The sequence below is a fragment of the Herpailurus yagouaroundi genome, unplaced genomic scaffold (genome assembly GCF_014898765.1).
Source record: "Herpailurus yagouaroundi ecotype Mexico unplaced genomic scaffold, PumYag 140, whole genome shotgun sequence".
Lineage (NCBI taxonomy): Eukaryota > Metazoa > Chordata > Mammalia > Carnivora > Felidae > Herpailurus > Herpailurus yagouaroundi.
This window is the reverse complement of record NW_024412395.1, coordinates 144093-159318: the sequence shown is the minus strand read 5'-3', so window position 1 is coordinate 159318 and position 15226 is coordinate 144093. Positions and strand designations below refer to the sequence as shown.

The 15226-nt window shown below is 37.7% G+C and overlaps 1 long non-coding RNA gene and 1 other non-coding gene across 2 annotated transcripts; one reads left to right on the top strand and one right to left on the bottom strand.

The window, feature by feature from the left end:
• Positions 1-5: 5 nt before the first annotated feature.
• LOC121030375 (uncharacterized) lies at positions 6-14957 on the top strand. Its single transcript, XR_005790173.1, has 3 exons — positions 6-116; positions 11875-12053; positions 12152-14957. It is a non-coding gene; the product is annotated as an uncharacterized LOC121030375 (long non-coding RNA).
• LOC121031129 (U6 spliceosomal RNA) lies at positions 2836-2942 on the bottom strand. The gene has a single exon (XR_005790563.1). It is a non-coding gene; the product is annotated as a U6 spliceosomal RNA (small nuclear RNA).
• Positions 14958-15226: the final 269 nt, after the last annotated feature.

Sequence of the window (15226 nt, the reverse complement as noted above, 5' to 3'; positions counted from 1 at the left end):
CGCCCCCAGCGAAGCAGTGGGCGAGATGAAGGGCTCTGGGCCTGGGTGGGGGATGCTCCCGGAGAACTGCAGCCTCCTTGGGCCGCCACCGCCTGGGCCCCGCTCGGTCTCGCTTTGTTAGTATTTCTCCCAGTCTCTGTCTCTGTTTGTCTGTCTCCCCGCAGCGCTGTGGTTTTACATCCTTCAGGCCTTGCTGCCAGGGCTGCCAGGATGTACAGACGCCCAATGGTCTCTCCTGGTCCGCGACTGCACGCCTGCGCGGCGGTCTGAACCCCTTAGAGCTCACAGATGTGGGTGCACTAATCCCTGCAGCCGGTAGCGCCCAGGCAGATTTAATCCCAACGCTCTCGGAAGAGCTGGGCACACGGGGCCTAGTTAAAGATTCCTACTCAAGATTCCGAGCTGGCTTGGAAGAAGTGGCAGTCCAGTCTCGGGATGCAGGGCTGAATTTTACAGAACCTTTTTTACAGAGTGCCTTTCTTGTACGGAATTGTATTACTAATGGAACGCTTCCCTTAAAGCGCTTCCCTTACAAGTACTTACTGTGTGAAGTCGGCCGGTGCTTTGCCCTGCAGCAGTTTTGTGGGGAAGAGCAGAAATGTTGTGGGGACTCTCCCCTCTGAGCTCAGGACCAAGGACCTGATGGTGGGAAAGGAATAAAGTAAGGATTAAATAACTTCTGGATGGCTCTGGGAGCGGTGCCAGGACCATGGGGGAAGGTGTGTGGGGTGGAGAGGGGCGGGAGCCACAGCTGGTGCTGGTGAAGCTGCCTATCCCTCAGGAGTGTGTAAGGGAGACAGAGATCCGGGTGGTGGTGATGGCTGATCCCACACAACAGGGGTGAGTGCAGGCAGTGAATGATGGAAGGAAGGACTCAGGGGTCGCCTAGTCCAGCCTTGGGTTGAGACCCAAAAGAGGTCAGGACTAGGGCAAATGACAAAGACCATGAGTTCCTTTCAGCCTGATGGTCTCCACCTCGTCCCCATGTCCAAAAAACCCCCTAGACACAGGGTGTGTCATGTTGGTGTGGGCTGTCTTTGGCATAACCCATCAACCTTCTTTATAGTCATCTTGAGATCATTCACCCTAGAGTCAAGAGGCTTCTCACTGCTGTCCCCTCCTCCAGAGAGTGTCTGCCACCACCTTTGGATAAGTCCACCTAATTAATTGCATTTCTTGCTATTAAAGGGCCTTTCTACCTAGTGACTGATGCAAGATGACCCCAGGTGTCCCCTCTCCCTGTGGTGTAGTCCTGACCTTTTCTGGCAGTTTCTGGCCATCAGACTTCCCTCAGTCAATTCTTCCCTGTTGGTCTATGTTTCATCGCCACATACACCCTGAATCAAGAGGAGGACTCCCACAGACTCCACAGTCCTCACTAGCTGAAGTTAACAAACGTTACTTTCTTCTGTTAGGATCTTCCATCTTCTGCATTACAAGGACTTTATATTTTTCTTAATTTTCTCCTGTTTTGAGGATAATTATGGGCTTAACTTCTTCCAGTGGGTGATAATTGCTCTTTTCCATCTGAACCTGTCACCCTTGGGCCAATGAGAGCTATTCTAAGCCATCTACTCTCATCCTTTCAGAGAATTTTAAAACATCCTTACTTTTAGGGGCAGGTGGGTGGCTCAGTCGGTTGAGTGTTCGACTTCAGCTCAGGTCATAATCTCACAGCTTATGGGTTCAAACCCCGCATCAGGCTCTGTGCTGACAGCTCAGAGCCTGGAGCCTGCTTTGGATTCTGTATCTGCCTCTCCTATGCTCATGCTCTGTCTCTGTCTCTCTCTCAAGAATAAATGAACATTTGGGGCGCCTGGGTGGCGCAGTCGGTTAAGCGTCCGACTTCAGCCAGGTCACGATCTCGCGGTCCGTGAGTTCGAGCCCCACGTCGGGCTCTGGGCTGATGGCTCAGAGCCTGGAGCCTGTTTCCGATTCTGTGTCTCCCTCTCTCTCTGCCCCTCCCCCGTTCATGCTCTGTCTCTCTCTGTCCCAAAAATAAATAAACGTTGAAAAAAAAATTTAAAAAAAAAGAATAAATGAACATTAGAAAAATTTTTTAAATAATATAAAATATACTTTTAGGTAACAAAACAAACTATGTGTATAATTTATAATATATAATTTTTTTCTTTCCCAAAGATATGGGATCAGGTCTTCTCCAAGGATCCCCTGGAATGATCTTTCACAGCAAGATTTCCCAGTTCAGAAACTACTGATGATTTTTCTTTAATAGTGTCCTATTGTAAACTTCCTTTATGTAATTTTTATAACACACTTAGTTTTCTTATCAGACCTCACAACATTTTTGGGCCATGGCTGTAACTCTTTTCATCCCTGGCATGAGCCCTTAGGGTTCTCTGACCTTGCTCCCTGTCCTCTTGATTGGCCAGCGGGTCTCAGACCTTCTGGCCATAACCCTTGCTTTCTGAAAGACTCAAAAGATTTCAGCTGACTGAGCACAAATACAATACGTAGGTGCTGATTTGTCAACTGCATTGGTCATGGTGCAAGAATCCAGGTTTGCAGCCTGAACTCAGTAGTTCCTTGTGGATCCTACATCAGAGAAGACTGGGAAATGAGACAATGGGATCCTAGGAAGGCTGGCAGGGCTGGGACTGTCAACTTGGAGAAGAAATGCTTCAAGGGCCACAATTTGGAGTAGGTATCTGGGTGAGGAGGAGGAACTCTAGTACTCAGGCTAGTTCTCCTGCAGAAAGTTGTTCTCCCCAATCTCAAACAAATGCACATTAGAGAGTACATTCACATGATGTGGCCTACTGCAATGACTTGGTGGTTTCTTGTTCTTCAAAGCTATCTGTATTTTGTTTTATTTAAAATATGGAATACTTCATGGATCTGCATGAAATCCTTGTGCACGGGCAATGCAAATCTTCTTTGTTTCATTCCAATTTTAGTACATGTTCTGCAGAAGTGAGCACAAAATCCATCTATATTGTAAAACTTCCATTTAAAAAAATTGAACACAGTTTGTTTCTTTTTCTTTTTTAAAATTCTGGTAAAATATATATAACATTGAATTTTCCATTCCAATATGTTTTAGGTGGACAATTCAGCATCATTAAGTACATTCACATGGTTGTGCACCATCACCTCTAGCCATTGCCAAGATATTTTTATCACCTCAACAAAAACTCTACGAACTAAGCAAAAACTCATCCTTCTCTCCCTAGCTGGGGGTAACCTCTATTTTACTTTCTTTCTCTGTGAATTTGACTGTTCTAGGTAACTCTTAATGAGGGAATTATACAATATTTATCCTTTTGTGTCTGGTTTATTTCACTGAGCTTAAGGTTTTCAAGATTCATCCATGTTGTAATATGTATCAAAATTTCATTTCTTCTTAAGGCTGAATACATTTCTTTATCCATTCTTCCATTGATAGACATTTGAGTTGTTTCCACCTTTGTCTATTGTGAAAAATGCTGCCATAAACATTGGTATATAAATATCTGTTCAAGTTTCAGCTTTCAGGTCTTTTGAGTATATTCCTGGAAGTGGAATTATTTGATCGTAATGGTAATTCTATGTTTAATTTTTTGAGGAACATTGTACTTTTTACTACATTCCTGCTAGCAATGCCAAAGTTCTCCATTTCTCTACATCCTTACCAATACTTGCTATTTTCCATGATTTTGTTGTTTTTCAATTAATAGTCATCCTAATGAATATAAAGTAGTATCTCATCATGGCTTTGACTTGCATTTCCTTAATGATTAGTGATGGTAAGAAATCTTTCATGTGATTATCAGCCATTTGTATATATTCTTTGGAGAACTGTCTGTTCAAGTCCTTTATGTATTTTTAAATTGGATTGTCTTTTTTTCCCCAGCTGTATTGAGGTATTACTGACATATCCATATGGAAGTTTAGGGCATACAACCTGGTTATTTGATACATGTATATATGGCAAAACATCCCTCCTCAATATTAGGGTGTTGTAGTAACATTTGAAGTTTACTCTCTTAGGAATATTCAAGTATATAATACAGTATTGTCAATTATTGTCATTATGTTGTACAGTAGATCCCCAAACTTATTCATCTTATGCTGGAAGTTTCATCCTTTGGTCAACATCTCCCCATTTCTCCCCCCACCATCCCCTGCCAACCACCCTTCCACTCTCTACTTCTATGAATTCAGCTTTTTTAGATTCTACATACAAATGAAATCATATAGTATTTGTCTTTGTCTGACTTATTTCTCTTAGCCCTCAAGATAGGTCCATGTTGTCACAAAAGGCAGGATTTCCTTCCTTTTTTATAGATGAATCATATTCCATTATGTTTGTGTGTATATATGTGTGTATATGTATATGTACATGTATATACATGTACATATTATTTATCCATTCATCCATTGATGGACACTAAGGTTATTGCCAAGTCTTGGCTATTATGAATAATGCTGGAATGAAACATGAGGGTGCAGACATCTCTTTGAGATAGTGATTTCATTTCCTTTGGATATATACCCAGAAGTGGAATTGCTGGATCATAAGAAATTCTATTTTTAATTTTTTGATGAACCTCCATTCTTTTTTTCATAGCAGATAAATCAATTTACATTCCCAACAACCACATACAAAGATTATATTTTCTTCACGGTCTCTCCAACACTTGTGGTCTCTCGTTCTTTTGATAATAGCAATACTAACAATTGTGAGGTAATATCTTGTGGTTTTGATGTGCATTTCCCTGATAATTAGTGATGTTGAACACCTTTTCATGTTTCTTGGCCATTTAGAAGTCTTCTTTGGAAAAAAATATCTGTTCAGTTCCTCTGCCTATTTTTTAATCAATTGTTTTATTGTTGTTGTTACTGAGTTGTATGAGTTCTTTATATACTTTGGATATTAGCCCCTTATCACATAGAGAGTTTGTGAATAGTTTCTCTCATTCCATAGATGCCCTTTACATTTTGTTGATTGTTTCTTTTGTTGTGCAGTGCAGAAGATTTTTAGTTTAATGTAGTTGCACTTTATTTTTGCTATTGTTCCTTATGATTTTAGTGTCATTTTTTTTTTAATTTTTTTTTCAACGTTTATTTTTGGGACAGAGAGAGACAGAGCATGAACGGGGGAGGGGCAGAGAGAGAGGGAGACACAGAATCGGAAACAGGCTCCAGGCTCTGAGCCATCAGCCCAGAGCCTGACGCGGGGCTCGAACTCACGGACCGCGAGATCGTGACCTGGCTGAAGTCGGACGCTTAACCGACTGCGCCACCCAGGCGCCCCAGTGTCATATTTTAAAATTCATTGCCAAGACCAAGACAGCTTTTTCCCTTGTCTTTTCTTTTATGAGTTTTATAATTTCAGGTCTTAAATATATTAAGTCTTTAATCCATTTTGAGTTAATTTTTATAAGTAATCTAAGATAAGGCTTCAGTTTCTTTTTTCTGCATGTGCATATACAGTTTATTGAAGAGACTATTCATAGTCTATAAATATGCTATGGTATTTGATTACTACAGCTATGCTATGCTATAGTACTATGCTATTTTGATTACTACAACTTTGGCATAAAATTTGAAATTAGGAGGTGTGAGGCTTCCGGCTTTGTTCTTTCTCAGGATTTGTGCTATTCAGGGTCTTTTGTGGTCTTTTTGGAGTTTTAGGATTGTTTCTTCTGTTTCCATTAAAAAGTGCCATTAGAGTTTTGATAAAGATTGCATTAAATCTATAGATGACTTTGGATAGTATGGACCTTTGAACAATATTAATTCTTCCTCCACAAACTTGGAATATTTTCCCATTTATTTCTATCTTCAATATCTTTCATCAATGTCTTGTAGTTTTCAGTGTACAAATCTTTTACCTCTTTAGTTAAATTTACTCCTAGGTATTGTATTATTTTTGATAATATTACAAATATAATTATTTTATTTAATTCTTTTTCAGATTATTGTAAGCATAGAGAAATGCAACTGATTTTTGTATGTTGATTTTGCATCTTTCAACTTTACTAAATTTGTTTATTAGTTCAACAATGTTTTGGTGGAGTCTTAGGAATTTCTATGTATATCACATCATCTGGAAACAATGACAGTTTTACATATTCCTTTCCAGTTTGGATTTCTCTTTTTTCTTTTCCTCAGCTAATGGCTCTGCCTATAGTTTCCAGTACAATGTTGAATTAGGAGTGGTGAAAGTTGTCTTATTCCTGGTCTTAGCAGAAAAGTTTTCAGCCTTTCACTGTTGAGTATGATGTTAGCTGTGTGCTTGTCATATATGGCTTTTATTGAAGTATACCCTCTTATATACATTTATTGAGCATATTGATCCTGAAAAGACATTGAATTCTGTCAAATGCTTTTACTGCATCTATTGAAGTGACCATATGATTTTTCTTTCATTCTATTAATATGGTGTATCACATTTTATTGATTTGTGTATTTTGCTTGCTTGGGAGTGTTTCATACATATGAAAGTATATAGCACACTTGTAAAGGTAAATATGCAATCAGATTTAGAAAATGATAATTTGTAATAGAATGGTATGTTAACCACTTAACTATAGTTTGAAAGTCAGAGGGAAAGAGTATTAAAAATAATTATGGCTACTATACTTTGTTAATGAATTCAATATGAAAAGAAGTAAAAGTGGCATCAAAAATAAAAGCAGTGGATTAAAAGGTGAATTTTTTAACAGGTGATCAAAGTTAAGTTACTATTGGCTTAAAAAGGACTGTTTTATCTATGATATGTCTTATGTAAGCCTCAGGATCATCACAAAGCAAAACCCTAGAGTAGATTCACAAAAAATAAAGAAAGGGGAAACAGAGCACACCACCACAGAAAATCACCAATTTACAAAAGCAGGCAGAAACAGAGGGAAGAAGAAACAATGAAACTACATAGCATCAGAAAGCAATGAACAAGATAGCATTAGTAACTCAACAAACCAATTCACCAGTCAGAAGGCACAACGTGCTGGAGTGGCTAAAAACACAAGACCAGCTCACATACTGCCTGTAAGAGACTCACTTCAGCTTTCAGGACACATGTAGGCTCAAAGGGAAGGAATAAAAAAAAAAAAAAAAAAACAGGCAAATAGAACAAAAGTGGGGTAACTATATTTAGATAAAATAGACTTTAAGCCATAAAAGGTAACAAGAGACAAAGAAGATCAATATATAATGATAATTGGGTCAATACATCAAGAAGCTATACCAATCATAAATATATACATACCCAACATCAGAACACCTAAATATATAAACTGAATACTAGCAGATCTGAAGGGAGAAACAGACAATACAGTAATAGTAGAGGCCTTCAATATCCCACTTTCAACAATGAATAGATCATCCAAACATAAAAAATCAATGAGGAAACATTGAACTTAACCATGCATTAGTCAAAATGGACCTAACAGACAATCTATAAAACGTTCCATCCAACAGCAGCAGAACACACATTCTTCTCAGGTGCACACAGAACATTCTCCAGGATAGATCATATGATAGGTAACACAGAAAACCTCAGCAAATTTAAGAAGATTGAAAAGATCATACCACTGATCTTTTCTGACCACAATGGCATGAGACTAGAAATCAACAAGAAGGGGAAAGCTGGAAATTTTTAAAGCATGTGGAAACTAAACAGCACACACCTGAGCAACCAATGCATAAAAAAATCAAAATGGAAATTTAAAAATCTCAAAACACATGAAAATAAAAACAACACACCAAAACCTATGAGATCCTGCAAAAGCAGCTCTGAGAGGGAAGTCTATAGCAACAAGTGCATATAGTAAGAGAATAGAAAGGTCTCAAACAACTTAACTTTACACTTTAAGGAACTAGAAAAAAAAAAAGAACAAATTAAGCCCAAAGTTTGCAGAAGGAAGGAAATAATAAGGATCAGAGCAGAAATAAATGAAATAGAGACCAGAAAAACAATAGAAATGATGAATAAAACAAAGAATGGGTTTTATTGAAAGGTGAAAAAAATTAACAAACCATTAGCAAAACTAAGAAAAAAAGCAAGAAGCCTCGAATGAATAAAATTAGAAATGGGGGTGCCTGGATGGCTCAATACAATTAAGTGTCCACCTCTTCATTTTGGCTCAGGTCACGATTTCACTCACAGCTTGTGAGTTCAAGCCCTGTGTTCAGCTCTGTGCTGACAGCGCAGACCCTGCTTGGGATTCTCTCTCTCTCTCTCTCTCTCTCTCTCTCTCTCTCCCTCTCTCTCTGCCCCTCCCACTCTTACTCTCTCTCAAAATAAATAAATAAACTTAGAAAAAATTCTAAATGAAAGAGGAGATATTATAACTGATACCACAGAACTACATAGGATTATAAGAGACTTCTATGAACAATTATATACCAGTGAATTGGATAACCGAGGAGAATTGGAAAAATTCCTAGAGATGTATATTCTATCAAAACTGAATCAGGGAGAAATAGAAAACCTGAGCAGACTAAGTATATTGAATAAGTATTCAAAAAACTCCTAGCACAGAAGTGTTCAAAACCACTGGTAAATTTACTAAACATTTAAAGAAAATTAACCCCAATATTTATCAAACTCTTCCAAAAAATTGAAGAAGAGGGGACCCTCCCTAACTTACTTTAAAAGGCAGCATTATCCTGATACCAAACCCAGATATAGACACTACAAGAAAAGAAAACTAAATTCCTGATGAATATAGATACAAACATTTGCAAAAAATAGTAAACTAGGGGTGCCCGGATGGCTCAGTCAGTTGAATGTTCCACTCTTGATTTCGTCTCAGGTCATGATCCCCAGATCATGGGATCAGGCCCTTCATGAGGCTCCTCGCTAAGTGTGAAGCCTGCTTGAGATTCTCTCTCCTCCCTCCCCATACCTCCCTACTCACATTCTCCTCTCTCTCTCTCTCTCTCAAATTAAAAAATATATATATTAGCAAACTGATTTCAACAACATATTAAAAGAATCATACACCATAACCAGGTAGGATTTATCCTTGGAATGCAAGCATGGTTCAGCATACACAAATCAATCAATGTGATAAGCTACATTAATAGAATAAAAGAAAAAATAATATAATCATTTCAATAAATGATTGAAAAATCTGTTGACAAAATACAACATCCTTTATGATAAAAATAATTCTCAACAAATTGGGTGTACAAAGAACATACCTCAACATAATAAAGACCAATGGAACAGAATGAAGAGCCCAGAAAAAATCCAAACTTATATGGCCATTTATTATTTGACAAGAGAGACGAGAATACTCAATGGGGAAAGGATAGTCTCTTCAACAAATGGTGTTAGGAAAACTGGGTAATCAAATGCAGAAAAAAAGAAATTGGAACCTTATTTTAAGCCATTCACAAAAATTAACTCAAAATGGGTTAAAAACAAACATAATTCCTGATGCCATAAAAATACCAGAAGAAAACATAGGGAAGAACCTCATCACAATGATTTTTTACTTAACACACCAAAAGCACAAGAAACAAGACGCAAAAATGAATGAGTGAGACTACATCAAACTAAAAAGCTTCCACATAGAAAAAGAAGCAATCAACAAAATGAAAAGGCAACCTAGAGAAGGGGAGAAAATATTTGCAAATCTGTATCTAATAACATGTTAATATCCAAGATATATTAAAAAATAAACAACTCCTACAACTCAATGACAAAAACCAAACAATTGGATTGAAAAATGGGCAGAGAAACTGAATAGAAATTTTTCCAAGACGACATTCAAATGGCCAACAACTACATGAAGAGGTGCTCAACATTGCTAATTATCAGGGGAACGGATGCCAAAACCACAATGAGATATCACCTCACACTTGTCAGAATGGCTATCAACAAGAAGACAAGAGATAACAAGTTGGCAAGGAGGTGGGGAAAAGGGAACACTGTACACTGATGGTTGGAATGAAAATTGATATAGCCACTATGGAAAACAGTACGGGTTTTTGAGGTTCTCAAAAAACTAAAAATAGAATTATCAAATGATTCACCAATCCCACATCTGAGTATATATTTAAAGGAAATGAAAACAGGATATTGAAAAGATATCTGCATCTCTATGTTTACTTCAGCATTATTGATGGAAATAACCCAAGCAGAAAAAGAAGATGTATATATACATATGCACACAATGAAATATTATTCAACCATAAAAAAGAAGAAAATTGTATCATTGATAACAATGAATGGACCTTGAAGGCATCATGCTTAGTAAGATAAGCTGGACAGAGAAAGACAAAAACTGTATGTCACTCACACATAGAATTCAAAGAAGGCAAGTTCATACAAATGGAGAGTAGATACAGCATAGAAAATTGTTAAAGGATTCAATATTGCAACTGGAAGATTACAGTTTTGCATGGCATAATGATTACAGATAGCAGTACTGTATTATATACCTCAAAATTGCTAAGAAACTGGATCTGAAATGTTTTAACCATAATAAAGAAATGATAATTATGTGTTGTGTCAGTGGTGTTAGTTAAAGCTATATTGGTGATCATATTGCAATATATAAATGTATCTAATCAACATATTGTACACCTTAAACATATACAATATTATATGTCAATTATATCTCAATTAACTAAAGAAAATATGCATGTGCAATGATAAGTGTAGGATAAATAACTAGGAACAGAATCCTGGGTCAGGTGTATGAGTAAAAACGCTCATATGGGCTAAGATTTGTGAGCATGTGATTTAACACCAGACTGCCTGAGTTTGAATCCCAATTCTACTACTTATTAGATGTGTGATGTTGGAGAAGGTACTTAACTTCTCTCTTTGTGTCTGACTTTCCTAATCTGTAAATGGGAAAGATGACATGGTGTCTATCACACAGCGTTATTATTGTGTGAATTTTAAACATTGTTAGTTACTGCAAATTGCCCTCCCTAGAGTTTAGAACAATTTATAATCTTACAACCCATGCTTATCACAGTCGTCAAAAAAAAGGTATTCTTAAACTTATAGAATTTTTATCAATTCAAGAAGTGGAAAATGTTATGTCATTGTTTTATTTTCCATGTCTATTGTATTAGTGTAGTGAATCACCTTTTCAAAAACTTATAAGACTTGACTAGTTTCTTTTATGTGCACCGGGTATATGTTTTTCAGCAGTTTTTAATTGTGTGATTTGGGGTTAAACTTATGGACTATATAATACATATACATATGTATATATTATATATATATTATGGACTATATATATTATGGACTATATATATATTTTTATATATATATATTTAATGTTTATTCATTTTTGAGAGACAGAGATAGAGAGTGAGTTGGGGAGGGGCAGAGAGAGAGGGAGATACAGAATCCGAAGCAGTCTCCAGGCTCTGAGCTGTCATTACAGAGCCCAACGCAGGGCTTGACCCCATGGACCATGAGATCATGACCTGAGCTGAAGTCAGACGCTCAACCAACTGAGCCACCCAGGTGCCCCTGGACCTTATATTTTAAGGAAACCACTCATTTTTGAGATCAGTAGCAAGTATTTTGTCACAACTTTTGATTTGTCTTTTGACTTTACTTATGGTATTTTTCCCTTCTGTAGAGTTTTATAGCTTTAGATAAGTAAATCAATTAATATTTCCTTGTAACACTTCTGTGTTCTATATCCCATTTAAGAAGGCTTTCTACTGCCTTTGATGGCTTTATTTTTATATTTAAATATTTCTTTCATGTGAGATTGTTTTTAAAGCTAGATGGCCTCCCAGATGTCCTAAAATAATTGAATAATTCATCATTTCTCACTGATATAGAATGATGCCTTTACTATCTATCTGTTATCTATCATCTATCTATCTATCTATCTAGCATCCATTTACCATCTATATTATCTTATCATATTATTTTACCTTATCTAGGATTGGGAACAAAGGGAAGTGATTGGGGTTACCAGACCTAGAAGCTCAGTGAAGAGGTTTTGTGTCACTGAAACTCAGACTCTCAGAGGAAGAGGTACTGTCTGGTGATGATACTTCTGAGGGACACAAAGAGAGAGAATCCTAAAGGGTGGAAACTGGAACCAATTGTTACTGCTGAGGTAAAGGGCTATTATTGAGGTGATGCAGACAAGAACAGAGAGCAAAACTGGAAGGGTCAGCATTTTATTCCTCCTTGTGCCCTCCATTCTCTCTCTAGGACCCTTTTGGACAGAGTTTAACAAGAGACGAGCGGGCAAAGGAGAGTGTGGCTTGAGAGCCCAGATCTAGCATCACAAAGATAAGTATAAAGGGTGGGAACTTTTGCAGGGGGACAATAGCTTACTAACCTGCATGCCATATGTTTTAGAGCTACTTCTGGACTTTCTATTTTGTTCTGTTCTTCTGACAGTTCATGTGCTAGTACCACATTGTTTTATGTCTCTGCTATGACTAGTGCCCACTCATTAGTCTTCTTTTTCAGAATATTCCCCGTTCCTTTATCTTTGTTCACTATTTCTTTTTCCCAAAGCAACATTGTTGTAAGTATGGATTGGTATAATGTTAAACCTATCAATTGGTAGAAATAATTGTCCAGTGTATGATGTAGAATATTCAGGACAGGGCTTTCTATGAGTTCAAGGCTTCTTTGTTGTTGCTTAAACCCATAATTTATAACACCCCCACTTTCTGGACCAAATTCTGTATAAGTTCATGTTCTTAGTCGCCAGCAACAGAACTGTCCTCTGACTGGTTCATCCAGAGAAAAGACTGCACTGAAAAATTTTGAGTAGGTCTCAGAATTTTCAACAGCCCTGCAGAACAAGACACAGAGGCCATGTAGCCATAACCCAGCCCAAACCATAGTACCTCCTCTGCTCCTGGCAAGGTGAGGCTGTGGCTTGCACATTGACCACACAGCATGGACCTGGCTCTTCTGCTGTCATCACTGGCTCCTGTTTCCATGTATGGGTTGGGGACATCCCACCAAGCAAGCCCAAGTCATGCACCCACCACTGGCAGGACAAACTGTAAGGGAGGGGAAGCAGAATCTGGATGTTCTAACTTCCCAAAACATATTGAGAGAGTGCAGAGCTCTCTCATCCAGGTGTCCACAGATGGCTTCCATTGAGCCTACAAATGAGAAAATCTGTGTCCCATTGTCCAAGACTTCCCTGCCATTAATGGGAAAGTTAATATACATGCTCATCTCTGGGCCAGTAACAGCCAGTTACAGTTGCCCTAGAAATGCTTGTTCTCTTGACCACATTCCTTACCCTCTCTAGGTCTTTACCTTCTCATATATAAAGGGAAGTAGAAAGGTGGGAGATCTGAAGAAGGAAAGGCTGTAGGTCACGTATTTTATTAATTCTTTTGTTTAACACAGCATATGTTAAACAGTATGTATAAGTTCTATGCAATTTTAAATATAAGAAATGGAACAAATACTGTGGACCCTGCTTATAAAATATATTAAACATAATTTAGAAAATCCCTGTTATCTCCAGTGACATCTTCCTCCTTCCCACATATACTCTTTTTTCTGAATTTTGTGTTAATCACATTCTCTTTTATACTTTCCAAACATAAGCATGTATTGGTAAACTTCATGTTGTTTAATCTTCTCCATTTCCTTCTGCTTTATAGAAATGAAACTGGAAAATATGTATTCTTCTGTCACTTGCTTTTTCCAGCAACAATATCCTTATGAGATTCACCAATGTTAATGTGTACGCTCTTTGTTCACTTTTCAATGCTGTATAGTGTTCTGTTGTATGAATATTCCATAATGCATTTACCCATTCTTTTTTTCCTGGCCATTGGTGTCATTTTCCATTTTTAGCTATAGTAGCAGTGCTGCCGTGAACACAAAATACCTGACAAATATTTCTCTAGGGACTGTATCTTGAAATGTAATTCCTGGATTATAGAGTAGGGCATCTTCAACCTTGTTATTTTCCAAAATGGCTGTAAATTGCTATAGTAACCCTCCCTGTATCCTTGTCCCTTGTAATGTGATTTGGAGCTTCTCCCATTAGGAGGTAGAGTCTGTTTCATCCCTTGACTGTGGGGTGGTGCTGTTCTTTATCCAACAGAATGTGTTGGAAGTAATGGTGTGCTTGTTCCAAGTCTCTGAGTACTTCCCCTCCCTTGAAACTTCCACTGCCATGTGAACTGCCCAGGTTAATCTGTGGTAGATGTGACACTATGGGGAGCAGAGAAGAGCCATCCATAACCAAACCCACTGTATTATTTTCCTATTGCAGTTGTAACAAATTACCAAAACTTAGTTGTTAAAAATAATACAAATTTATTATCTTACAGTTCTGAAGATCAGAAGTCAAACATGGGTCTTACTAGACTAAAATTGAAGTGTCTTTTGGAGATCATAAGGGAGAATCTATTTTCTTTTCTTGTCTACCTTTTAGAAACCTCCCACATTCTGTGGAAGATGGCTGCTTCTCCATTTCAAAGCCAGCAGTATAGCATCTTCAAACAGTTCCCCCTCTCTGGCTTGTGATTCCATCATCACATCTCCTGCTATCCTCCTGTTTCCTTACTTCTTTGTAAGAATCTTTGTGATTACATTGGGCCCAGGCAGATAATCCAGGACAATCCTCCCTTTTCAGGATTCCATCTGCAAAATCCTGATGAGACACAGCCATTGCTAACTGATAACATACATGTTTTATCTTCAGTTTCTTAATTTGGATACTAGCTCATTAATTTTGAGACTTTTTCCTTTTGGATAGAGCATATATGATTATGTATTGTCCTCTAAATTCTGCTCACATGTCAAAATTTTTGATATTTAATATTTTATTGTTATTCAATTCTAAACATTTTCTAAGTTCCAATATTAATGAACTGGTTTTTGGTCCATGAGTTGCTTAGATCATGGATTTTAAATTTCCAAGCATACATAAAAGGAAACAACCAACAAAACTAAAAGGTAACCAACGGAATGGGAAAAGATATTTGCAAATGACATATCGGACAAAGGGCTAGTATCCAAAATCTATAAAGAGCTCACCAAACTCCACACCCGAAAAACAAATAACCCAGTGAAGAAATGGGCAGAAAACATGAATAGACACTTCTCTAAAGAAGACATCCGGATGGCCAACAGGCACATGAAAAGATGCTCAACGTCGCTCCTCATCAGGGAAATACAAATCAAAACCACACTCAGATATCACTTCACGCCAGAGTGGCCAAAATGAACAAATCAGGAGACTATAGATGCTGGAGAGGATGTGGAGAAACAGAAACCCTCTTGCACTGTTGATGGGAA